Here is a 26641-nt window from a genome sequence, read left to right on the forward strand (position 1 = left end):
CCTCCTCCAAAAGGGTTAGTACTTCCACTGGGGAACAGCAAACCCTCCCCCCATCCCCTCCTCCAAAAGGGTTAGTAATTCCATTCAGTAGAGGCAGGACCAAGCTTCACCCCCATGCATCAAGGGTGAGCAAACAATCCAAAGGTAAGAAATCTAGAAGCTTTTACACAATTTTTTGAACCGAGCCCTAATTCTTCTAAAAAGGGTCTTCAAAATCTGGAGTAGAATTATCATACTCCATAATGAAATGCTTGAGTTCTTCAACATGTTGCTCACCTATTTCATGCAAACTCTGCTTCATTGCAAACTGTATAGATTTTTCTAACGAACGATTATTTTCAACCAGCCACAGTATCTCTTGATGTTTTCAAAAACTGGATGGCTCTCTCTTTACATCTACGTAAAGACAGATGGAAGGAGCGCATCCTGCTTCTACTGCTGAGACTGGATCCAAATCTGCTGTGTAGGGAGTCCTTCCCGCCCACTCGTGATTCTCTCAAAAAAGGAGCGCCCCGTTTATGGGGAGACCGTTGTCTTGAATAATGGGAAGAATAGAAACGTTTTCTTCTAAAGCCGTTTCTCATGGCCCTGTATTGAGGCTGTTGGCTTGTGGAATACTCATCTCTTGACCATCGGTAGCCATAATGGCCCCTTTTGTAGGGTGGGGCTCTTCTTGGATCCTGAGTAAAACGGCGGCCCTTCCCCCATTCTTGGTAATCAACATGACAGTAGTATCTACTGTAGCCTCCTTCCTTGGGTTTGGCTAGCAGAGAAGATCTCTTGTCTTCCACAGGCGGTCTCTTTGGCACAACATTGATTAATCTATGGTTGCCATCACTGGGATGGTTCCAAGGAGGCGCTTGTTTTCCTGGAAGTCGCTTGTAGTCATACCGTCCCTGCGCTTGTTTTCCTGGAAGTCGCTTGTAGTCACACCATCCCTCAGACCACATTTCATCTGTTTTGGAAGCCACTGGACTTCTGCGAACAGAAATGCCTACTTCCCTTCCGGTTCACTTTCAATTTCCAACCACACTTATGGCTCAGCTCAAGAATCTGTTATTGTCTAAAAATTCGTCATCGGAACTCCCCAATAGGTACGTTCCACCGATGCTGCTGAAACCGCACCAACAGCTCTCTAATTCGACTTAGGCCTACTCAACACCATGGATATCCTGCCAGGTACTTGAAAGCTAGGAAATTAGCTGGGGCTAGTGGGGGCATATGTCATACAGGAGAATGCAGTACCACCACTTGACTAAATCAGTACAATTCCTAAGTGAATTTCAATTACTACAAAAAAGTGTAGCTCTCACCCCTCACCAAAAAAAGCTTCTCTTTGCAACAGAGAGAGACCATTGCAGAATACCACAACCACTCACCTTCAGAGAACAAGTGATAGTGGGGTTTCTAGCCCCAAGATACACACATGCCCATACATAACTCCTGCGCCTAAGCCTCAAGGAGCACCATGAAGAGGAAGAGGAAAGACTGTAGGAACCAGAAATGAAAGGGAAACTTCAACCATGATATTTCAACAATATGAATGCCTAAACAAGACCTGAATAAGGACAATACCAATCAACATGCTAACTTGAAGGGGGAAATCTCATATTCCACCTCTAAACAAAAAACTACAGACAGTTAAAGAATTAGTCTTCCCTAGGGATCACCGTTTTAACAGGTTACCAATATCAAGTGGTCAGCTCTGAAGTCAAATACATATACACGCAACACGAAATAGACTGGGAACATTGTATTTATATATTTGTGTGTGTGTGTGTTTGAGTGTGTGTGTGTGTGCATGTGATGATCAAGGAAAAGACAACATAAATTTGAGAGGCATCCAGGAGGAGAGGATATGGAATGGAAAGAAATAGAAAAGGAAACAATGTGATTGTATTTTCATTTCTAAAAATTTTAAAATTAAATAAAATGTAGATAAACATTTAAAAAATATAAGGCAAAAAATAGAAGCACATAAAATATTTATTTAACAGTGAACAAATTTAAAATGAATCAAACTTAATTTACATAATAGCAAAAAAATCATAATATTCTAATAAATTTCACTAGTGAAAAATTAAAGTACCTTAAACTACAAGCATATAATATATTTATTTAACATATTGAACAAATGTAAAATTTATTAAAATTAATTTATATAACAGGAAAAATCATAATGTCATAACATTTGGCCTTTTATTTTCATTAACCCTACTGTTGAAGTTACCCATACTTGAGTCATTGAACATGGCAGAATCAAGTTGGTAATGATCTAAATGTTTAATCCCTACTGGCTTCTTTTCATGTGCTGTAAGATGCTATGCAGGCTACCAAAGGAGAAAAGTCATCATCAGTCACACCTATCTATGAAACCTTTGAGCTACAACAATGATGAGCATAACACATGGCCATTGGTGTATTAGCAGCTCAAATAGTATTGGTGTAACCAAGCACTTTTTGATTGGATTTAAGTTCCTCTCCACAAGAGGAAACCCATACTAGCACCATTATCAGACCAAGAACATACAGCTAGCAGTCATAGGCCCTAGGGCAGAACTTACTACTGTTATGTTATACTGTAAATGCACATAGTATTAAACTGACTTATCATTACAGCTGTAGCTCAATGTATCTCTTATTCCTCATCTAAGGAGCTTTGAAACGGAGTAAATGGTGGTTAACATAGTGGCCCACAACTGGCCAAGGTGCAGAGAATAAGAGACAGAAGAATGCTCAGCCTTAAAGGGAACCTAGGTACCTCAACCTTCCCTCACAGGGTTTAGAGATCATTGAGGAAGTGGACAAAGAAATATATAAATATACAATATATATATAAATACATAAATAAATAAAGTAATAAATAAATAAAGTAATTAATTAATTAATTAACTGAGCTAACAAGAAAAACAGTGCAGTTTAAAATATTATTTCTGATGCCAGTAGGGATTGAGAGCCCAAGACGGCCAACCTTGACAAGTATTAATGTAAGCCTAGGAACTGTAGCCATGTGGTTGGACTCTTCAGAAGGGAATGTATGGTAACTGCTTTTTCAAGAATGTTTAAGAACATGTAACTCAGGCACCTTGGAGATTAAAGGGCAACCCTGACATTTGGTAGTATGGTCACTGACCTCCATTTGTTAACAGTACCATGCCAAAAGAGCCTTTTCGTGTTTGGAATCCTCTTCCTGCTGGTGTAGCACCTACCTTTTCAGGAATGGCATTGTACAACATTTATTGCCTCCTGGAATTCATCTAGCCCCCTTTGAAAGATACCTTAACATTTGTGAGCTTGAAATGTAACCATAACGAGACTGTTACTTCTGCTGCTTGTATGCTGTCTCTGTCTTTCTTTGCGGTTCTTAGGTGTTCTTTTGCAGAGCTACCAGCTTAAGTCACGCTGGGATGAAGGAAAATGGGCCTTGGTGGTTCATGTTCCTGGAGTTGGGTCCATGCCAATGGACCATGGCTGTAGACACAGATGGTGCTCCCATGCTCCAAAATACATCTTGACTTCACTGCAGCTGTTGCTGCTACTACAGCGATATCAGCCACTGCTGCTGTTTCTGGGATTGCTATTTCACACTTGGTTTCTACAGCTAGTAAAGTGGAGACCCTGGCAGCAAAAGTAGCTACTACAGTTAATTACTCCTTCATTCTACTGGGTATGATAAATTTAATTCAGCAGTAATATGCATTTTGATTGGCTTTAAAAGTTATAAAATTAATAAAACTTGAGTCCACTTCCTTTTGGGATACCATCTTACAAGGGCTCCAATTTGCAGTAAGGCTCCTTAAGGAAGGGAATGGCTCAGTTGCCCTAATGCACTGGCTATGGGCGGGTTAGGACTTTTGTCTTTCCTGTGTCGAACTTACAGATTGCAAGCCCAGCGCCACTTTTAGATCTATGGCAGCAGTTAACCCTACAGCTCATACATAGCTGAGCCTGTATGATAAATGAGTATTCAATGATGGGTAATGCCTGGAGGCATGCACCACCCAAGTCAGGGGACCTGTGGGGCCTGGGCAGGTACTCCCTATGATGGGTAAGATGATATGCTGACGTCCCATGCAGCCTAAGGCAGGAGCTCAGTTTTTAGTAAAAAGGGGGGACCTGTTGGGCCCTGGCTCCCGGTTTTGGGGAGCTGTTGCCTTGCCTGCTGACCTTGATCAGATGTCCTCCTTATGCTAATTCCCTGACGGTTTCATTCCTCCTAAACAGCTTACTGCAGGTTCCTTGTTTGTGTATCCTGCATGTTGATTTAGTGCTAGAATGTAAAACATCCATAGCAAACTTTTGCCCTCCCATGTTCTTCCACTGTATTGTAAGTCTGTATTTAAGGTCTCCACCCTCCATCAATAAGGGGCATTCTACTGAGAGGAAAGACCCGCTGTCTTGTCTCTCTTTTTAATCCTCAGCCATGGTGAATGGGTAGTAACGCAGGTGTTGCTACAACCAGAAAGCTTCTGAAATCTGATATTTCTCTTCATTTGAGGCTATAAAAACGTTTGATAGTATGAGTTTATGATACTCCTGTTTGCTGAATAACAATGTCAGGTAATTTGATATTTAGCCAATAAATCAATACTTATTAATGTATTTGTGTCTATTGAATTATTGTCAGAAAACAGGATGAGTTAAATCAATTAATCTCTCTTTAATGAGATCTTTCTTGATGAAAATAATTAAGGGTGGATATTTCAGAGTGAGACTTCTAACAGGATGAATCTTATGATGAAGCAGTCTAAAACCAACAGTTCCCTTATGGATTAAAAAAGAATGGTCTGGATAGAGAATTAGATGACCTGGATAAACCTTCAAATGCAAAACATAAAAGTACTAAAAAACAACCTTAAGTCTCCACAGATACCTGCATACTGACAAAATAATTAGAAGAATATTTAGGCTAAGCAATGAATGATGGTAAAATCTCAGAACTTCAATTGACTTGCTTCCAAGAGAATTGGGTGACATTGAGGTAACTCTCAGAATCATGAGGAAATTCAAGGGCTTAAAAGCCCAAGAGAAGATCCCACATGAGACTAGGACAGGCAAATTTACCCCAGCTTAAGGCAAACTAAGAATTAAACCCTCATGGACAATCCAAACCCAAGAGAGAAGCCTGGAGAACTACACGTAAACTTGCTAGTATCAACCTTGTTGGTGAGTACAAAGATAAATCCTCAGAATTCATTACCACAAAGAGGTACATAAGAGTAAGTGTAATTCACACTAACTTAATTGTGCCACAAAACCTCAAACCAAGAATTCATTCATATAGATTCCAGACTCACAGAAGAAAACTAAAATCTTTTAGAGGAATGTCCTTTCTCTCAGCCCTCAAACATTCCATTGAAATTTTTCTGAGAAATGATCATGTTATATATAAAAAATTTCTTACCTAATTAAGTAACAAGACTGAAAAAGACAACAGATAATTGAGGCTAGTGGATCATTATACATTAGAATTATTAGATAGGAAACATAAAATATAGTTAAATATAGCTTAATGAAAACAAAATGTTTAAACATACGAGGAAAGAGCAGGCAAATAGGGAAAAGTATATACTTCCTGGAAAATTGAGATGATTTAAATAACCTCAACATTTTAAAGATAGTAAAACAAATAGTGAGTACTTATGATTTTTTGTTGAATGAATAAATGATTATAAAAATTGTATTACCCTAAGCGCAAAGAACTTGAAATGACAAGAGAATGTTGTGTTTTGCTAAATGGGTCCATTGCCAATGAAAACTAGAGAATCAGATATTGGGTCAAAACCTTATAGATCAAAGAAGTGTAGCATGAATCTTAAAGAGTCTTATTAATAAAATCAAACCTGAGGCCAGTTATTGGGGTGAATGCTGGTAGATCAGATGCAGAACAAGCCACAGCTATCTCACCTTGCCCACCCCTCAGCTGGTCCTGTTTCCTCAGAATGGAAGCCTCTGAGTCCTCATCCAGAATGAATCTCAGCTGAAATGTGCTGCTCCAAAGCCTGAAAGCTTCACCAGCCAAATGCTTCTAATTTCTGGTCCTCATGCCTTATATATCTTTCCTTTCTGCCAACACTCCCTGGGATGAAAGGCTCATTTCTTGGGATTAAAGGTATGTGTCATCATGCCTGGCTCTTTCCAATGTGGCCTTGAACTCACAGAGAACCAGAGGGATTTCTACCTCTGGAGTGCTAGGATTAAAGGTGTGTGTGCCACCATTTTCCAGCCTTTGTATCTAGTGGCTGTCCTGTCTCTGACCCCAGATAAGTTTATTAGGGTGCACAATATTTTGGGGAACACATGATTACCACAAAGAAGCACAGGAGGAGTGACCAGCTGACCTTCCCTTTCTTACTGGAGACCCATCCAGCACACCTTCTATCCTACATGTCCCAGGTCAAAGAGAGTTCTTGATTAACAAGTCCCTCCCTCCTCCTTCCTGTCCAACTTCCCTATGTGTATTCCTGGCTTCTCTATGGCTAATTACAATCAGTTAGCCCCTGGTTCCAAGCCCTCATTCAATGGTAACATTATTGTTTTGTACATTTATTTATTTATTTATTTTTTTAAGTTACACTCATCACTCATGATATTCATTACTTACACTCATGATATTAATCACATTTGTGGTATTCATAGATTACATTTACAGTATTCAATCAATTTTTTATAAATGTAATTATTATAAATATATATATTAATTTTAAATGTTGAATGTCATTTCTTGAACGGGGTAGGAGGTTAAATACAGGCTTACAGCACAATGGGAGGACCCCAGAGGGTAGAAGTTCACTACTGGTGTTTTATAATCTTGCACCTAAGCTGTTAACGCCCTTTATTTAGGATACACACACAAGGAACTTCCCTTAAGCAGACAGGATGGTGGAATCTGGCAGGGAATTAGCATTGGGAGGACATGAAGTTCAAGGTCTGCAAGCAAGGCAACAGTTACCCGAACGGGAGCCAGGGCCCTGCAGGTCCCCCTTTTATTAAAAAATGAGCTTCTGATTTGGGTTGCGTGGGACGTCAGCAGGTCACCTTATGCATCATGGAGATGCCAGCCCAGGCCACACAGGAGCTCTGTGTTAGGATGTTGAGTGCCCCCGAGGTATTACCCGTCTCTGAATACTCATTATCATACTGGCTCAATCATGTGTGAGCTGCATGGTTAATTGCTGCCCAAGATCTCAAACTGGCACTGGGCTTGCAATCTGTGTGTTTGATACAGAAAAGACCAACAGAGGTCTTATATCACCCATAGCCAGTAGGCTAAAGGCAACTGAGCCATTCCCTTCCTTAATGAGCCATACTGTACATTGAAGTCCTTGTAAGATAGTATCCCAAAAGCAACTGGAACTTTTGTTTATAAGTTTATAATTTTCAAAGCCAATTGAGATGTATATAACTAATGAATTAAATTTCTCACGCTCAATAAAATGAAAGATTAACTAACTGTGGTAGCTACTTTTGCTGCTAGGGTCTCCAAAGTGCTAGCTGTAGTAAGCAATTATGAAATGGTAATCCCAGAAACAGTAGCAGCAGTGTGCACCATTGTTATAACAGCAACAGTGGCAGCAGAAATGTCAGATTCTCTTCAGGATTGTGTGCACACCCACTGTCACGGATACAATTCTAGGAACACGAACCAACAAGGCCCGTTTTTCTTGATCCCAGCATGACTTTAGCTGGCAGCTCTTCTGGAAAATCCAATCTCATGGCTACAGTTCCTAGGCTTACATTAATGCTTGCCAAAGCTGGCCATATTGGGCTCTCAATCTCTATTGGCATCAGAAGGGTAGATTTTTTCATGGAGACACATTAGGTCTCTGTCATGTTGGGCTTCATCAGCAGCCACAGGGCACATTCAGTGCTCAGGAATCGAAAGAGGAACCTCATTTTCCTGAGGAAAGACACAAACCAAACTCCGGGGCCACACCAACACTAGATCGGGTCTCCTCCACGTGCTAGTAGAAAGATCCTTCCATCACTCCAGAGGGTGATTTGCAACAGGAGCCCTCCAGTGCTTATCTGCATTGGATCTTCCAGCAGAATGCACTGATAAACTCCAGTGGAATCCCCTGATAAAAAATTTTAAAATTTATAAAACAAGGGAAAGAATGGAATGTGGAGAGGATTGATCAGTCCCTAGGTCTCCCTTTTTTTGACCTTAGTAAAATATTTGTTTGTTAAATATTTCAAAATTTTTTCTTTTATTTTTTTAAATTAATTAATTTTTCTATTCACACCTTGACAGAGTATGTATTCTTATCTTAATAGTGAGATGTTTCATTGAGGTTTGCTCAGTAATTGAGTAAAACTGAAATTTATTATAGGCCACAGTTGTCCTAGGGACCTCCATGCTATATATATAGCCTCCATGGTTCTGTGGGTTGTAGTCTGATTGCTCTTTATTTTATATCTAGAACCCACTTATGAGTGAGTACATACCATGACTGTCTTTCTGGGTTTAGGTTACCTCACTCAGGATGATTTTTTCTAGTTCCATCCTTTTGCCTTCCAATTTCATGCTTTCATTGTCTTTCTCTGCTGGGTAGTACTCCATTGTGTATATGTACCACATTTTTTTCATCCATTCTTGAGATGACAGGCATCTAGGTTGTTTCCAGGTTCTGGCTATTACAAATAGTGCTGCTATGAACATAGCTGAGCATGTATCTTAATGGTATGAATCAGCATTCCTTGGGTATATGCCCAAGAGTGGGATGGTTGGGTCTTTAGGTTGTTCGATTTCTAATTTTCTGAGAAACCGCCATACTGATTTCCACAGTGGTTGTACAAGCTTGCATTCCCACCAACAGTGGAGGAGTGTTTCCTTTACTCCACATCCTCTCCAACATTGACTGTCATTGGTGTTTTTGATCTTAGCCATTGTGACAGGTGTAAGGTGGTATCTCAGAATCGTTTTGATTTGCACATCTCTGATGATTAAGGATGTTGTACATTTCTTTAAATGTCTTTCAGCCAATGGTGATTCTTGATTTGTGAATTCTGTTTAGCTCTTTAGCCCATTTTTTAATTGGACTGTTTAGTATTTTGATGTCTAGTTTCTTGAGTTCTTTATATACTGTGGAGATCAATCCTCTGTCAGATGTGGGGTTGGTGAAGATCATTTTCCCATTCTGTTGGCTGTCTTTTTGTCTTATTGACAGTGTCTTTCTCTCTGCAAAAGCTTCTCAATTTTGAGAGGTCCCATTTATTAATTGTTGTGCTCAGAATCTGTGCTGTTGGTGTTATATTTAGGAAATGGTCACCGGTGCCAATGCATTCAAAAGTACTTCCTACTTTCTTTTCTAGTAATTTTAGTGTAATTGGATTTATGTTCAGGTCGTTGATCCACTTGGACTTGAGTTTTGTGCATGGTGACAGATATGGATCTATTTGTAATCTTTTACATATTGACATCCAGTTATGCCAGCACCATTTGTTGAAGATACTTTCTGTTTTCCATTGTATAGTTGTGGCTCCTTTGTCAAAGACCAGGTGTTCATATGTGCATGGATTAACGTCAGGGTCTTCAATTCCATTCCCTTGGTCTGTATGTCAGTTTTTATACCAGTACCAAGCTGTTTTTATTACTATAGCTCTATAGTAGCGTTTGAGGTCAGGGATGGTGATGCCTCCAAAGGTTGCTTTATCGTATAGGATTCTTTTAGCTATCCTGGGTCTTTTGTTTTTCCATATGAAGCTGAGTATTTTTCTTTCCAAGTCTGTGAAGAATTGTGTTGGGATTTTGATAGGGATTGCATTGAATCTGTAGATTGCTTTTGGTAAGAATGCCATTTTTTACTATGTTAATCCTATCTATCCAAAAGCATGGGAGATCCTTTCATTTTCTGATTTCTTCTTCAATTTCCTTCTTTAGAGATTTAAAGTTCTTATCAAAAAGGTCCTTCACTTGTTTAGTTAGTGTTATCCCAAGGTATTTTTTATTATTTGTGGCTATTGTAAAGGATGATGTTCCACTGACTTCGTTCTCAGCCCTTTTATCATTTGTGTGTAGAAGGGCTACTGATTTTTTTGAGTTGATCTTGTATCCTGCCACTTTACTGAAGGAGTTTCTCAGCTGTAGGAGTTGCCTGGTAGAGTTTTTGGGGTCACTTATGTATACTATCATATCATCTGCAAATAGTGAAAGTTTGACTTCTTCCTTGTCAATTTGTATCCCTTTGATCTCCTTTTGTTGTCTTATTGCTCTAGCTAGAACTTCTAGTACTATATTGAATAAATATGGGGAGAGTGGACAGCCTTGTCTTGTTCCTGAATTTAGTGGTATCGCTTTGAGTTTCTCTCCATTTAATTTGATGTTTGCTGCTGGCTTGCTATAAATTGCCTTTATTATATTTAGGAATGTTCCTTGTATTCCTGATCTTTCCAAGACCTTTATCATGAAGGGGTGTTGGATTTTGTCAAAGGCTTTTTCAGCATCTAATGAGATGATCATGTGTTTTTTTTCTTTCAGTTTGTTTATATGATGTATTACATTGACACATTTTCATATGATGAACCATCCTTGCATCCCTGAGATGAATCGTACTTGGAAGTGGTGGATAATTGTTTTGATGTATTCTTGGATTCGGTTTGTCAATATTTTGTTGAGTATTTTTCCATCAATGTTCATGAGGGAGATTGGTCTGTAGTTCTCATTCTTTGTTGCATCTTTGTGTGGTTTGGGTATCAGGGTCATTGTAGCCTCATAAAAAGAGTTTGGTAGTGTTCCTTCTGTTTCTATTGTGTGGAACACTTTGAAGAGTATGGGTATTAGTTCTTCTTTGAGTGTCTGGTAGAATTCTGCACTGAAACCATCAGGTCGTGGGCTATTTTTTTGCTTGGGAGACTTTTGATGACTGTTTCTATTTCTTTAGTGGTTATTGGTCTATTTAAATGGTTTATCTGGTCTTGATTTAATTTTGGTATGTGGTATTTATCCAGAAAATTGTCCATTTCTCCCTGGTTTTCCATTTTTGTGGAGTACAGGTTTTTGAAGTTTGATCTGATGATTCTCTGGATTTCCTCATTGTCTGTTGTTATGTCTCCTTTTTCATTTCTGATTTTGTTAATTTGGGTGCTCTCTCTTTGCCTTTTGGTTAATTTGGCTATCGATTTGTCTATCTTGTTGATTTTTTCAAGAACCAACTCTTGTTCCATTGATTTTTTGTATTGTTCTCTTGTTTTCTATTTCATTGATTTCAGCCCTGAATTTGATTGTTTCCTGGTGTCTATTTCTCCTCAGTGAGTTTGTTTCTTTTTGTTCTAGAGCTTTTAGTGTGCTGTTAATTCATTGGTATGGGATTGCTCCATCTTCTTTAGGTGTGCATTTAGAGCTCTGAATTTTCCTCTTAGCACTAGTTTCATAGTGTCTCATAAGTTTGGATATGTTGTACTTTCATTTTCATTGAATTCTAGGGAATCTTTAATTTCTTTCTTTATTTCTTCCTTGAGCCATTGATGTTTCATGTGGGCATTATTCAGTTTTCATGAGTTTGTGGGTTTTCTATAATTTTTGTTGTTGTTGAGGTCTACTTTTAAGGCCTGGTGGTCTGATAAGATACAGGAGATTATTTCAATTGAGGCAGGACTAATCCCGCTCCCCCTGTATCATTGTATCCCAAGGCATAGGGAATGGACTCCAAAAAGCCAGTTCATGCACCATGGATAAATCCTTGTTCTACTGCCAGTAGTACCACAAACTGACCAAGCCACACATCTGTAACCCACATTAAGAGGACCTAGGTCAGCAACCCCAGAGAAACTAGGTAACAAGGAGGACCCTAATAGAGATGTGCATGGATCATTGTGGGAAGGGGGCATAGATAAGATCCCCTGAGAAAATAGCGAGCATGGGGAGAGGTAAGGGAAGGTGGCAAGAGAACATCAGGGAACTAGGTAGTTGAGCTGGGGGTGGGGGAAAAGAGAGGGTGAGCAAGGAAAGAGATACCTTTTTCTATTTATTTAAAATTTTAATAATCTTACCTACCAACCACAGATGTCCCTCTTGTTACTCTTCCTGCTCCCCTCAGCATCTCTCCCCCAACTTCCCATCTCCTCCTCCAAAATTGTAAGGCCTCCCATGAGGAGTCAGTCAGCAAAGCCTGGTACATTCAGTAGGGGCAGATCTCAGCCCCTCCCCCCTGCATCAAGAATAAGCAAGACAGATGATGGGCTCAAGAAAGCCAGCTCATGTACCAGGGATAGATCCTGATGCCACTGCCAGGGGCCCCTCAAACAGACCAAACTACACAATTGCCCCCCTAGGCAGAGGGCCTTGTCCAGTCCCATGCAGGATCCATAGCTGTTGGTCCATAGTTTGTGAGTTCCTACTATCTTGGTTCAGTTGTTTCTGTAGATTTTTCCCATCATGATCTTGACCCCCCCTTGCTCATATAATCCCTCTTCCTTCTCTTCAGCTGGACTCCCAGAGCTCGACCTGGTGCTTGGTTGTGGATCTCTGCATCTGCTTCCACCAGTTACTGGATGAAGGATCTATGATGACAATTAGGGTCTTCACCAATCTGATTACCAGGGTAGGCCAATCCAGGTACCCTCTCCACTATCATTAGTAGTCTAAGCTGGGGTCGTCCTTGTGGATTCCTGGGAATTTCCCTAGCACCAGGTTTCTCCCTGACCCCATAATGGCTCCCCCTATCAAGATGAACCCAGCTAAGACTCTAAAAGTCCAGTCAAAGACAGGGAGGAGGGACTATATGAGCAAAGGGGTCACGATCATGGTGGGAAAACCTGCAGAGACAGCTGACCCATGCTAGTTGGAGCTCACTGACTCTAGATTGACAGCTGGGGAACCTGCATGGGACAGAACTAGGCAATACTGTTTTAACATCTCTTTTCAATTCTCATTATATTGGTTAGGAGATTTCAGTTATTTTGATTAGTTTAGCTTATGATTTGTCTCTTTATCTTTTCAAGGAACCAACTCTTCATTTCTTTGAATCTTTGCATATTTTGTTTCTAGTTCATTGATTTCAGCCCTGATTGATAGAGACCTTTAAAGAGGAAATGAAATTTTCCCTTAAAGAAATGAAAGAAAAGACAAACAATAAAAATGGAAGAACTCAATAAATCCCTTAAAGAAAGCCAAGAAAGAGCAATTAAAAAGGTGAATGAAACAGTCCAAGATTTGAAAACTGAAGTAGAGGCAATAAAGAAGACACAAAATCATGGAATACTGGAAATGGAAAATCTGAGTAAATAAACAGGAACTACAGATGCAAGCAAAAGCAACAGAATGTAAGAGATGGAAGAACCGATATCTGGCATTGAAGATACAATAGAGGAAATAGATTCACCAGTCAAAGAAAACACTAAAGCCAAAAGAGTTGTAACACAAAATGTTCAAAAAATTTGGGATACCATGAAAAGACCAAACCTAAGAATAACAGGGATAGAAGAAGGAGAAGAATGCCAACTCAGAGGCACAGAAAATATCTTCAACAAAATCATAGAAGAAAACTTTCCCTTCTTAAAGAAGGAAATGCCTATGAAGGTACAGGAAGCTTACAGAACACCAAATAGACTGAATCCCAAAAAAAGTCCCCTTGCCACATAATAATCAAACCAATAAACATACAGAATAAAGAAAAATTATTAAGAGCTGTGCTGTGGGATGGTCTGTATGTCAAATGTGTTGCTCTGATTGGTCAATAAATAAAACACTGATTGTCCAGTAGCCAGGCATTAAGTGTAGGCAGGACTAACAGAGAGGAGAACTGAGAGAACTGGAAGGTGGAGGGAGACACTGCCAGCTGCCACCAAGACAAGAAGCCCATGAAGCTGACAGTACGTCACGGGCCACGTGGCAAGGTATAGATTTATAGAAATGGATTAATTAAAGATGTAAGAACTAGATAGCTAGAAGCCTGAGCCATTAGGCCAAAAAGTTTAAATAATATAAGTGTCTGTGTGTTTATTTTATAAGTGGACTGCCAGAGCTTGGTGGGACCCGGAGAGAAAACTCTCCAGCTACAGAGCTGCAAAGGAAAAAGGCCAAGTAATTTATAAAGGCAGACCCATCAGAATAACACCTGACTTCTCAATGGAACTCTGAAGGGCCTGGACAGACTTAAACAGACACTAAGAGACCATGGATGGCAACCCAGACTATTATATCCAGCAAAAATCTCAATCACCATAGACAGAGTAAACAAAATATTCCATGATAAAACCAGATGTATGTGGTGGTATTCTAATTGTACTGAAATGTGATTTTGATTGTATTTTAATAAATAAAATTGCTCAGGGGTCAGAGCTATTAGAGCCATAGACAGAGTTTGGCGGTAGGCGCACACACCTTTAATCCCATAGATCTCTGTGTGTTCAGGGATACAGCCAGCATTGGAGACATATGCTTTTAAGACCTGGGCGGCTGAGGCCGGGCGGTGGTGGCGCACGCCTTTAATCCCAGCACTCGGGAGGCAGAGCCAGGCGGATCTCTGTTAGTTCGAGGCCAGCCTGGACTACCAAGTGAGTCCCAGGAAAGGCACAAAGCTACACAGAGAAACCCTGTCTTGAAAAAAAAAACCAAAAAAAAAAAAAAAAAAAAAAAAAAAAAACAGGAACTCTATACCTGTAATTAGCCGGGCGGTGGTGGCGCACGCCTTTAATCCCAGCACTCGGGAGGCAGAGGCAGGCGGATCTCTGTGAGTTCAAGGCCAGCCTGGGCTACCAAGTGAGTCCCAGGAAAGGCGCAAAACTACACAGAGAAACCCTGTCTCGAAAAATCCAAAAAAAAAAAAAAAAGACCTGGGCGGCTGTACATACAGACCTTAATGAGGCAGTCACGTGTTTGGGTTTACAACCAATGATAAGGCAGAATGACTATGAAACGACTTACGCACGGGGAAATAGCTCTCTTTCTGGAAGCTGGGACACCGCAGGAGGAAGGGTGAGATTTTAGCTCTGAGCTCTGACCTCTCGGCTTTCTCCTTTAAATTGGTTCTGTGTTTCTTATTTAATAAGATGGTTGGATACATCTACAGATGTAAACAATACCTATCCACAAATCCAGCCCCACAGAAAGCACTAGAAGGAAAAATCCAACTGAAGGAAGTTAGATATACTCATGAAAACACAGGCAATAGACAGTTCCACACCTACAAATAGAAAAGAAGAGAAACACAACACTACTAACAAAAATACCAGGAATTAACAGTCACTAGTCATTAATATCCATTAATATCAATGAACATTATTCACCTATAAAGAGACACAGGCTGACAGAATGGATACAGAAACAGGATCCATACTTCTGCTGCATACAAGAAACACACCTCAATTTTAAAAACAGACATTACGTTAGAGAGAAAAGGCTGGGAAAAGACTTTCCAATCAAATAGTTTTAAGAAGCAAGCTGCTGTAGCTATCCTAATACCTAATAAAATAGATTTCAAACAAAAATCCATTGAAAGAGAACGGGAAGGACATTACATATTTACCACAGGGAAAACCACCAAGATGAAGTCTCAATTCTGAACATTTGTGCCCCCCAATACAAGGACACCCACATTTGTAAAAGAAATATTACTAAAGCTTAAATCACACATCAAACCCCACACACTAGTAGTGGGAGATTTCAACACCCCACTCTCACCACTGGATAGATCTGCCAGACTGCAACTTAAAAGAGAAATAAGGGATCTAACAAAAGTTATGACTCAAATGGACTTAATAGATATTTATGGAACATTCCACCCTAACAGAAAAGAACATATCATCTTCTCAGCACCCCATGGAACCTTCTCTAAAACTGACCACAAGCTGGGTCACAAAGCAAATCTCAACAGATACAAAAAATTGGAATAACCTCCTGTATTTTATCAGACCACCATGGCTTAATGATAGATTTCAACAACAACAAACATTACAGAAAGCCTACAATCTCATGGAAACTGAATAATGCTCAAATGAGTCAACAATGGGTCAAGCAAGAAATAAGAAAGAAATTAAAGATTTCCTAGAATTCAATGAAAATGAATGTACTACATACCCAAACGTATGGGACACTATGAAAGCAGTGCTAAGAGGAAAATTCATAGCACTAAATGCCCACATAAAGAAGCTGGAGAAATCTCACACTAGAGATTAACAGCACAACTGAAAGCTCTAGAAGAAAAAGAAGCAAAGTCACCCATGAGGAAGCAACACCAGGAAATAATTAAATTGATAGCTGAAATCAATGAAATAGAAACAAAGAGAACAATACAAAGAATCAATGAAACAAAGAGTTGGTTCTTTGAAAAAAATGAACAAGATAGACAAGCTCTTATCCACATTAACCAAAAAGCAGAGAGAGAGAGAGAGAGAGAGAGAGAGAGAGAGAGAGCATCCAAATCAGAAATAAAAATGGAGACATAACAACAGACAATGAGGATATTCAGAGAATCATCAGGTCAAACTTCAAAAACTTGTACTCCACAAAATTGGAAAATCTGAAAGAAGTAATCAATTTTCTGGATAGGTACCACATACCAAAGTTAAAACCAGTTATCAAGACCAGATAAACTATTTAAATAGACCAATAACCCCTAAGGAAATGGAAACAGTCATTAAAAGTCTCCCAACCATAAAAGGGCCCAGGACCAGATGGTTTCTGTGCAGAATTCTACCAGATTTTCCAAGAAGAGCTAATTCCAAGTATTGTTTTAAACACTGCCTGAATATTTATGTATTTGCCTTCCATCCAACAGAATAAGGAACTGCATCGACATCCTCAGTGATAAGAACTGAGGCAAATATTATATGTGGAATTTAACAGAAATTATAAAATTATTACAATCTGAGGTAACTATTTCTTAAGCAGATCATTTTTTCTTTTGAGGAGAAGGAGTGTCTTTTGTTTGGTTTTCGACAGTGCCATTAACTAGAATTATATTCAAACTCAGTGCCAAGATCTTGATGCTGAGTTTGAAGAAGAATGGCTAGCTAGCATTCAATGTACTACCAGGGACTCCTGTACTAGCAGCCACTAAGCTGATCATGTCTAGTTAGTTCTAAGCCCATTCTCTGAGCAGCAGTAGTAGGTGGAGGGTGAGGTCCACAGAAATTTTCTACATGTTCACGCAAGGATCCTGTGGTCAGTGTGTGTTCCCACCTTTCTCCCATCTCTCTTCCCCAATTATCTTGCAATGCTACACAATTCACCCTTCAGTGTCATCTCTACAACCTAGGAGGAACAGGCAGCATGCACATGCATGCAGAAGCAGGCTAAAACTCATTCTGCACACATGCCATAGAAGTAAGTTTTAATTTCCCAGGACCTTTCACATGCCTGTTCACAGTGGCTCCCTCAGTTCCTCATCTTTGGGCCACACCCACCATTTGTGCACCAAAGTAAATACCACCTACCTCAGCAGGAGTTCAAAAAGCCCAGAGCAGTCAGTCAGGGAGAAAAAAGCTTATGGCACCCATCTGGAGAGGAGCGTGTTGACGTCAACCTGGAGGAATGTGGAGTGTGGAGCATGCGCAGAAGGACACATTGACGTCACCCTTTCCTCAGTCCCTCTCTTGACGCCTCTTCAGTAGTAGAGACTGACCGAACAATAGGCTTTGAGTGTGGGCATTCCTGGGGCCCCACTTCTCTCTGTGGCTTCGGCCCACTACTAGTCATGGCCAGCAAGAATGAGAATGGTGAGGAAATAGCTCAGGTCCCCACCTTAGAGGCTGCCTTGGCGATGGTGGGTGGCAACCCTAGTGGAGGTGACCCCTGCTGCGTAATTGACCTAAATAATGGGGGTCACCAGGTCCGTGAGGGCCAGAACGTCTCAGCTGAGGCTGTGATTAGGATTCCGAGGCGCCGTTCCTCACAAAGGCGGCGGCGGACAACATTCAAATTCACACTGTGGCAGGTGGAGGAAATGGAAAAATTGTTCAAAGAAACCAAGTACCCAGATTCGCTGGCCAGGTATGTGTCTGGCACCACGAGCTATCCCCAACCTCCCTGTTGTCTCAGGTTGAGATGTCCTTTTGTTCTTCCAGGCCCTGGTTTCCTATCATCCCTCCCTATGCCACTGCTGTCTTCTCCCTCAGTGGTGGGTACAGGAGGGTGCCTTGTTTAGGGGTAAAAGTCAGTATTAATGTGTAGTGTTGACCCGAAACAAGTGTACATAGTCAACACCACGAGTTTCCTGCCATATTTTAATTACTGTAAAATATAGAGACATGAGTATAGTGTGCCAAAATACTCACTAGTGTAAAGTTCACCAGTGTTAAGGATTTACACTTTGTTGGGTGACCTCACCAGTAGCCTCGTCATCTTTTCAGGGACTGTGTACATATCCATCAACTCCTTTCGGTTTCCATTTCCCTTCCTCTGGTGCTATTTTTTAAATTAGTATAATTTGCTCAGGATACACTTTGGCATTTATTTTTAATTTTTAATAGGGTGTTAAAATTATTCATCTGTATTGTTTAAAAACTTTCGTAAGAGGTAAAACCATTTCAAAAGCAAGACTAGTTCTGAGAATGAAAGTTAAATGGGGGAATGAGGGAGGATGGCAATATTAAAAAAAAAGTGTAGTAATCATATATGACTCTGCATTTCATGTAAAACACTGCACACTAAACATTTGTGGTTTTCTTTCCACAGGAAGGAACTTGCACAAGCTTTGAATATTCCTGAAGTCAAAGTGAAGGTCAGTAAATCCAAGCAAAGCCATTGAACAGTCAATCTACAGCCTTCCTCAGGTCTTGGGAAGACTTGTCCTGGCACTTTTTTATTTAAGATATTTTCATTTTACATACCAACCACAGTTTCCTCTCCCTCCCCATCTCCTGCTCTCACCCCTCACCTCCTCCATCCACTCCCACATCCACTTCTCATAGGGGGTAAGGGCTCCACTGTGAGTCAACAAAGCCTGGTACATTCAGTTGGGGCAGGACCAAGCCCCTCCTTTGATGCATTGCACCTCCAGAGAGGCTGATGCACTGCAGCTCTAGAGAGGTTGATGCACTGAAGCTCTAGAGACTGATGCACTACAGCTCTGGAGAGGATGATGCACCGCAGCTCCAGAGACTGATGCACTGTAGCTCTAGAGAGGCTGATCCACTGCAGCTCTAGGGAGGATATTGCACTGCAGCTCTATAGAGGCTGATCCACTGCAGATCTATAGAATGATGTACTGCAGCTCAAGAGAGGTTGATGCACTGCAGCTCTAGAGGCTGATGCATTGCAGCTCTAGAGAGGATGATACACTACACCTCTAGCGAGGCTGACGCATTTCAGCTACAGAGAGAAGGTGGACACAGGACACAATAGACAACACCCATGGTCTCCTGTTTGCACACTCTTCAGTGTGACTTTCCCAAAGCCTCATTTCTGATTTCCCCTTTCCTATTACAAATGTAATAGATAGGATTTAGGGATCAAACACAGGGAACTCTGACTTAATGTGAGCCCACATGAGTCAACCACTGGGATATATTGGAGGTATCATGATGGTAGTAGGGCTTCTGGTCCTTTGGTTGGTCTTCTTTAGACTATACATCCACATAATATGCAGGGAGGGAAAGTACATGGAGTCACAAATGTGCAGTTTGAGAACTTCCCAATACAGTAGACTCTCATTCACTAGGAGCCTGAGAGGATGGTGAAATCTAACAGATAACTGTGACTGTACTTCCATAGCTAGACCATATTTTGGAAGAGCTGATTTATGACTACTTTCCCCACACTGTTGTGGACCATCTTACTCTTTGCCTTTTGAAGAAAGATGGGGTTTAGATGTCCTGGTGACACAGCAGGACCTAGTGTGCCCTCTGTGCTGGACAGGATTCTGGAAATGTAGCTGAAGTAGAGATAGTATTCTTCATCCTGATATTGAAGAACTTTGTATATCATGAAAGAATATACTGTTCAGATTTACCGTGGGTGGAAGTTACCCTTTCTGCTGAACTCCTGGAGATGGCAAAGGTTTCAGTGTCCTGTAGGTCATTTAGGTTAAGGTAGTCAACTTTCACAAACCGTGGAGGCTGTGATGTCAAACCATTGTCCAGGCCATCTCTGCCTACCACCTGTTCGCTCTCCAGAAATTTCAAGCACCACAATCCCTTTGGAACCCTTGAATGCTATTTTGTTTCTGAAACTCTCCCATGCTTGTTTCTGTTGATTAATTACTTCATACTGAAGACTGCTTTTACAAACAGAATGCTGTTCCCCTCCCTACGCCTTTAAAATGTGCTAACATTTGGTGATCTACAATCTCTGCCCAAACAAGAGGAATGTATCACTAGTGAGGAGGGTATTCTACAGCTGATGGTCAAAAGTCAGAATGAAGACTCTCCTTTACCCAGTTACCATATATTGAATTAACATCTAGGACCTGGAACAAGTTGTAATCTAAGCGTTCCATCCAATAAAGAAGAAACCACTGAAGTGTTTATACTGCTGGAAAAAGACAGAATCATTGCCTATTGCAGAAGTTGACACACAGCTGATATTTGCTTTTATGAGCTGAATAGAAAGTGAACGTTATGTGTCTTAAAGTGGTTTTTATCTCTTGGCTCTGGGGTGGAAGCCAATGCTAAATCCAACCCTGTCTTCCTCTGATTTCAGACATGGTTTGTCCATCGGAGAGCAGAAGAGAGGAAGAGAGAGAGGTCTGTCGTATTACAGAGCATACCTCCTCGTATTGAAAAAGTCATTCTCCTTAAGGAAAGGGATGGCAATCCCCAGAGTGTAATCTATGTTCAGGGGCAAGATGGAAATTTGGTGACACCTGTATTCAATGAACAGCTTAACTAAAATTCAGCACTCATGTTAACAATAAAATCATGAATTTCCAAGTTATTTAATTTCATTTGCTTTCTGGGTTTTTGTAGTATATATATGTACACTCTTCAGGAAATGCCACTTAAACAAAATGTCAAGTTCTGTTTCTTGGGGGGGAGACATTTCTAAGTCATGAGTATTACTTGCACAGATGACTATTCCCTACACATGTTAGTTGTGAAGCAGTGGATCACATAAGCCTTCTTGATTCAGGCTTACTAGATCCTTTGAGCAAGGAATTCAGTAGTAACCCTGCAAATGGAGAATCTACGGAGAAGTTGGGCACAGAAAGTATTGATGGTGATGATTACTTTTTATTTGAGGAGGGGTCACAACAATTCTTTCTTTTTTCTTTCAATGAAAATAGACATTTCTGTCACATAATATATCCCGATTATGGTTTCCCTTGCCCCTACTCCTCCCAGTTCCTCGACACTTACCCATCCATCTGGACATATCTACCTTTCTGTCTGTCACTAGAAAACAGCTCAGGTGGGTAGAAGCCACCCACAGGCCAGCCTGGGTCCTCAAGGAAGGCCTGGGCTGACTAAAGACATTGACAGGCAGGAGGGTGCCATTATGATGAACAAATGTATGGTGGAGAAATGGGAGAAAAAGAGAGGCAGAATTGTTCATGTGCTGTGGAAAGAGGTGGAACGGAAGAAGGAAAGGTGGTGAGGAGCCGGCTTGGGTGGGTGGCCTGCTTGTCACCCAGGGAAGTGATGACACCTGGGCCCAGGCTGCTGCAAAGGGCCATGTTTGGGTCCGTGGTCCTACTGCAGCAGGGGTCTGTGTTGACATCCATGGGCCATGTTGCCACAAAGGCCACAGGATGCCCAGTGTCTGGGCTGCTACCTGTGGACAGGTAGGTGTTGAAGGACCATTCCACCTCAGGGGCTATACTGATATGAGTGGCCTATACTGCTACCCTGTGCCATGGTGACATCAGGGAGTGAGCTGCACCTGAGAGCCATGTCTGGGTCCATGGCCTTACTGCAGTGGGGTCTATATGTTGATGTCCATGGCTCCTGCTACCATTGAAAGCGATGCATATGTCTGGGGTCTGGCCTGTCACCTGGGGCCATGTTGGTGTCCCTGGACAATGCTGCCTTTGGGGCCATGCCAATATAAGTGTCCTGTGCCGCCACTTGGGGCCTTGGGACATCCAGGCTATGTTGCTGCAGAGGACTGTGCCTGGGTCCATGTCCTACTACAGCCGCGTTCTGTGTTAAAGTCTGTGTCCTGTGTTGCCACCAAAACCACATGGATGCCCAGGGTCTGTGACACAACCTGTGGACTTGTTGTCCAAGCCTCCATAGCCTAGCAGCCTATGCTACCACCCAAGGCCTAGGTGTCATTTGGGCCTAAGTAGCTTCTGAGGGCCATGGCTGGGTCCATGTCCCTACAGCAGCCAGGGTCTGAGTTGATGTCTATGGCTCCTGTTACCACAAAGGGGCATGAAGATGCCTGAGGTCTGGTCTGCCACCTGAGACCATGTTGGTGTCCCATGGCCCAATTGCTCTGGTTAGCCTTTAATCCCAGCACCTGAGAGGCAGAGGCAGGCCAATTTATCTCTGTGAGTTCGAGGCCAGTCTGGTCTACATAGTGAGTTCCAAGACTGCCAGGGATACACAGAGAAACCTTGTCTTGAAAAACCCAAAATAATTAAATAAACAAACAAACAAATAAATAAATAATAACATAATAAGTAAAACAAAAACTAACATGTTAGAACTGAACAAAATTTGGTGAGTCTGGGGTCATTCAGAAATTCACTGTGACCATGAATAAATTTTAATAAGAAGAGGCTTTATTAAATAAATACTGGTGCCAGCTGCTCATGACACCAAGACTGCAACTGAGATCTCTCCCAAGTTGCAGCCCCTGGTCATCTTAATCCAAGGTTTATAAAGCCAAAACCACAAGATTACATGTATTCTGTCTACATGACAGCATGGTCTAATTTTAACATATATGTCTTGCAGTTGTCCCAGTCATGGAGCAGAGTAAGCAAGTTTGATTACCAAAACAGAAATAGTACTTAGTCCTATGACCTATTATCTTGCTAGAACAGCAGATTTTATAGGATCAGTCAATTTAAGGACAGTCTTCAATGTCTTAGAAAAATGGGGGGAGGGTGAGCTCCTAGGGCACACACAGCTTGTACAAGCTAGGGTCTTGCATGTTCCAGGCATTTTTTTGCTCTTTGGTCTCTCAAGCATAGTAAATCTAAACTTTAAATGTAATGTTATCTTTCACAAAAATAAACAGGAGGAAAAGAGCCCAAGAGAAGACACAAGAATCAGAGACCCATTTGTTCACACACTCAGTAATCCCATAGAAAACACTAAACTGGAAGCAATAATATATATGCAGAAGACCTGGTGCAGACCCCTGCAGATGGCTCTTCTGACATGAAACAGGGATATTGCATTTTCTTTTAACAAGCATGCTTGGGTTTAGAGCCAGATTTAATTGGTGATTGAACTGGGACTACAAAAAAACCATTTGTATTAAGTGTCTGTAGAAAACAGCAGAAACAAACATTTAGGAAGACTTACGAAATTTTATATGTGATATACCAATAGGTCAATTTATTCTATTCCTTGGGACATTTATTCTGGATGATTTGTCCTTTTTCTTTAAATGTCTCATTTGTCCAGTGTTCTTCAGACTGCTTAGCTTTCATTCTCCTGAGTGACAAAAACAAAAACCTTTCCCCAAGCCTAACTTTGAGGAGGTTTCCTTTTGGCAAGTTATATCTGATTAAATGAAAATCATTTGTTAGTGGTATAAGTTAATTTTAATTGGATGGTCATGATTCCAATTAAGAGATCTCTCTTGTTCAAATTGAACCTTTATCGATTTTGATGGTATGCATAGCTTTTCTTCTCCTGTAGAAACAAAAGCAAAACCAGAACTTTTAAAATATCAAGAAGTTGCCCTTCTTTCTATGTGCATGTGTAAAGAGTTGAAACAGGGACTTTTGTATTATTCCTGGAACTTGAGCTCTAATCTACAGCGCTGACTCCTCTAGGAGAACAATTAGGATAGATATTGAAGAAATATTTGATGATATTCTGCCAGTTGTAAGGACCAAGTACATATTCCCATAAGAAAATGTCTGTAAGGAGGACGTTAAAATCCTAATAGTCAACATTTCTAGGACATTTAGAAAAATTCCAAGTTCATATTTAAAAAATTCCCAGGCATATGGATAGTACTTATTCATTTATTACCACACAACTATTCAAATGCAATTATCTTTTAAAATATATTCATGCAATATTTCTCATCTGTGGAAACACCACAGAAATGGCTATAATAGAAAATGTAATTGTCATAGAAATAAATTAAATATAATTTTAATTAAAGTGCTACTTGATACTTTGTTAACTGCAATGAAAAATTAATTATGTTATCACATATTTCAATTAACCATCTTCTTAAATTTTATTTAATTATACAAATCTTAATTCAGAATAGTACCATCAGGCTAAAAATATAGTTATATCTTAAATTTAGATGAAACACCGAATATTAAGATAATTTTTTGCCATGCAGCTACTTTAGTTTTTATATATAAATTATCACATTCCAATAAGTTATTTTTTGCTTCTAGAGGGTCATATAAGATTTTTGAGTTATGTAACCAGGCATAGTGGTGCGTGCCTTTAATCCCAGCACTCCAGAGGCAGAGGCAGGTGGATCTCTGAATTCAAATCCAGCTTGGTCTACAGAACGAGTTCCAGGACAGCCAGTGTTGCACAGAGAAACCCTATCTCAAACAAATAAACAAACAAACAACAAAACAAAACAAAAAGAAAACAGATTTGGGGGTAAAGCAATATGTGAAGATGCTATGCAAGCTGCCAAAGGAGAATAGCGATCAATAGCCCTACCCAGCTACAAGTCTACAAACCACAACAATGACATAATGACTAGTCTACAAAGTAGTTCCCATGGTACAATAGTGGCACTTCTCTCTTCGGCTGAGCCAACAGCTTTAGGTTTCTAATTGCACTTAGGCCTGCTCAACAGGAGGGAATTCATGCCTGGTCCTGGAATCCTAGCCAACTACTGGTGAGGTCATAGACCCCAGAGGAGAAAGAATACTTCACAAGGCCCTACCCATAGATGAAGACCTAGTCAATCCATGGCTGTGGGGAGAGGGGTAGCCAGTTTTCCCAGGAATGAGCCCCTTAATTGGTTGTTCATTACCAAGTGGTCAACCTTAAACATATAAATATATAAGCAATACTAAATGAACTCAGGATGATGATGATGATGTGTGTATGTATGTATATATGGACGTATAGCAGTAATAGTCTATAAAAGTTATATTAAACAATTTTAATCAATAATTTGAGAAGGAATGGGGGACATGGTTTGAGTTGGAGGGAGGAGAATGAGGGATAAAATTCTGAAAAAATACGTTTAAATTAAAAAAAAGGGTATTTGGGTGTAGTAGAAATTCAAGTTATATTACCTAAAAATTATTGTAATTGAAATTTGATGTAAACTTTAACTTTGAAAGTCATTTTTTGAAATTTTAGCATATAGCATACATGTAGTACTTGGTTAAGTTAAAAAATTAATTGGTGTTTTCATTTCAAGATTAATTAATGTTGCAATGGAGAAAATAAAAAGATAATTCTACGTTTGGATCTCCTAACTCTATTTCAATACTCTATTTAAAGTGGAGACAAAACAAATATGCAGGATCCTTAAGGGAGACACTTTTCCAAGCAAAGAGCAAGAATGAACAGTATGCTCTGAGGTTAAGGGTTCCAGACATTTCATTAATTATTAGAAGACATGATTGATAGTCTGCTGTTTTAAGACATGGTCTTTCTATGTAACCATGGCTGTCCTTGACCTTGCCATCTAGACCAGAGATCCTTCTGCTTCTGCTTCTTGAGTGCTGTGAAACTCTTGGGTAAGAGGAAAACATCAAAGGTGGATCAGGATGATTGGAAATCACAAGCAATACTCAAGTGAAGCAACATTTTAAACTTTGCTAGATATTTGAATTCAGAGAGGCAGAAAAATCAGCAGTCTCGGTCATCTATGATTATGAACATTGTAGCCATATTTTCCAAACCTTTATTGTCAACATGTAATCTGAAAGATGTGAATGTTATTACGGAGCAATTAGGACAGGGTGTTTAAGATTCATGACGTTTTTGAAAACCCAAATTGCCATAGCTGTGGAGGCTATCAGAGCAAGATACATATTTGTTTCCCATGGGAATTGGAGGAACTTATAAAACTGAAGGTGGCAGTGAATGAGGAAAGAGTGCTTCATTTTCCACTTTGCCTGCTTTAAAGACAGAAATATCACACTTCTCTGAACTTGAAAGAATGTGTGGGATTTGAATTATGAAGGGAAAGAAACAACAGTGTATCTTAAGGAGTTATTTAGGACTAATTTGTTTGCTTGTTGTCCATGTGCCTGCATTGCTGGTGTTGTAGGGGAGTGGCTCAGTGGTATATTTCTTGCATAGTGCACACACAAGGTCTGGATTAGATAGCCCCCGCAGCATAAACACAGAAGTGTTTAACTAAGGAAAGGTTCTGTCCATTCAAATATTATCTTTAGGATGTGGGAAATAGGTAGGAGTCAGAGAATATTTTCAAGGTGTGTGTTGAGATTGTAGAATAAGAACCTGAACAATGTAACACAACTAAGACGTTTCTTGATGATTGACAATATATTTATTTGCAGCTACCCTACAACTGTCCAGATGGTACTAATAGGTCACTGCCATTTGATATCGATTTGTATAATCGCATGTGCCTTGTGATATATATTGCCACAATCTATATTATAATTTTATTTTG

General features: G+C 40.2%; 1 pseudogene; it reads right to left on the reverse strand.

Annotated features, from left to right (window-relative positions):
- Nucleotides 1-338: 338 nt before the first annotated feature.
- LOC143271056 (periphilin-1 pseudogene) lies at nucleotides 339-8846 on the reverse strand (annotated as a pseudogene).
- Nucleotides 8847-26641: the final 17795 nt, after the last annotated feature.

The sequence above is a fragment of the Peromyscus maniculatus genome, chromosome X, assembly GCF_049852395.1.
Source record: "Peromyscus maniculatus bairdii isolate BWxNUB_F1_BW_parent chromosome X, HU_Pman_BW_mat_3.1, whole genome shotgun sequence".
In the NCBI taxonomy this organism is placed as follows: domain Eukaryota; kingdom Metazoa; phylum Chordata; class Mammalia; order Rodentia; family Cricetidae; genus Peromyscus; species Peromyscus maniculatus.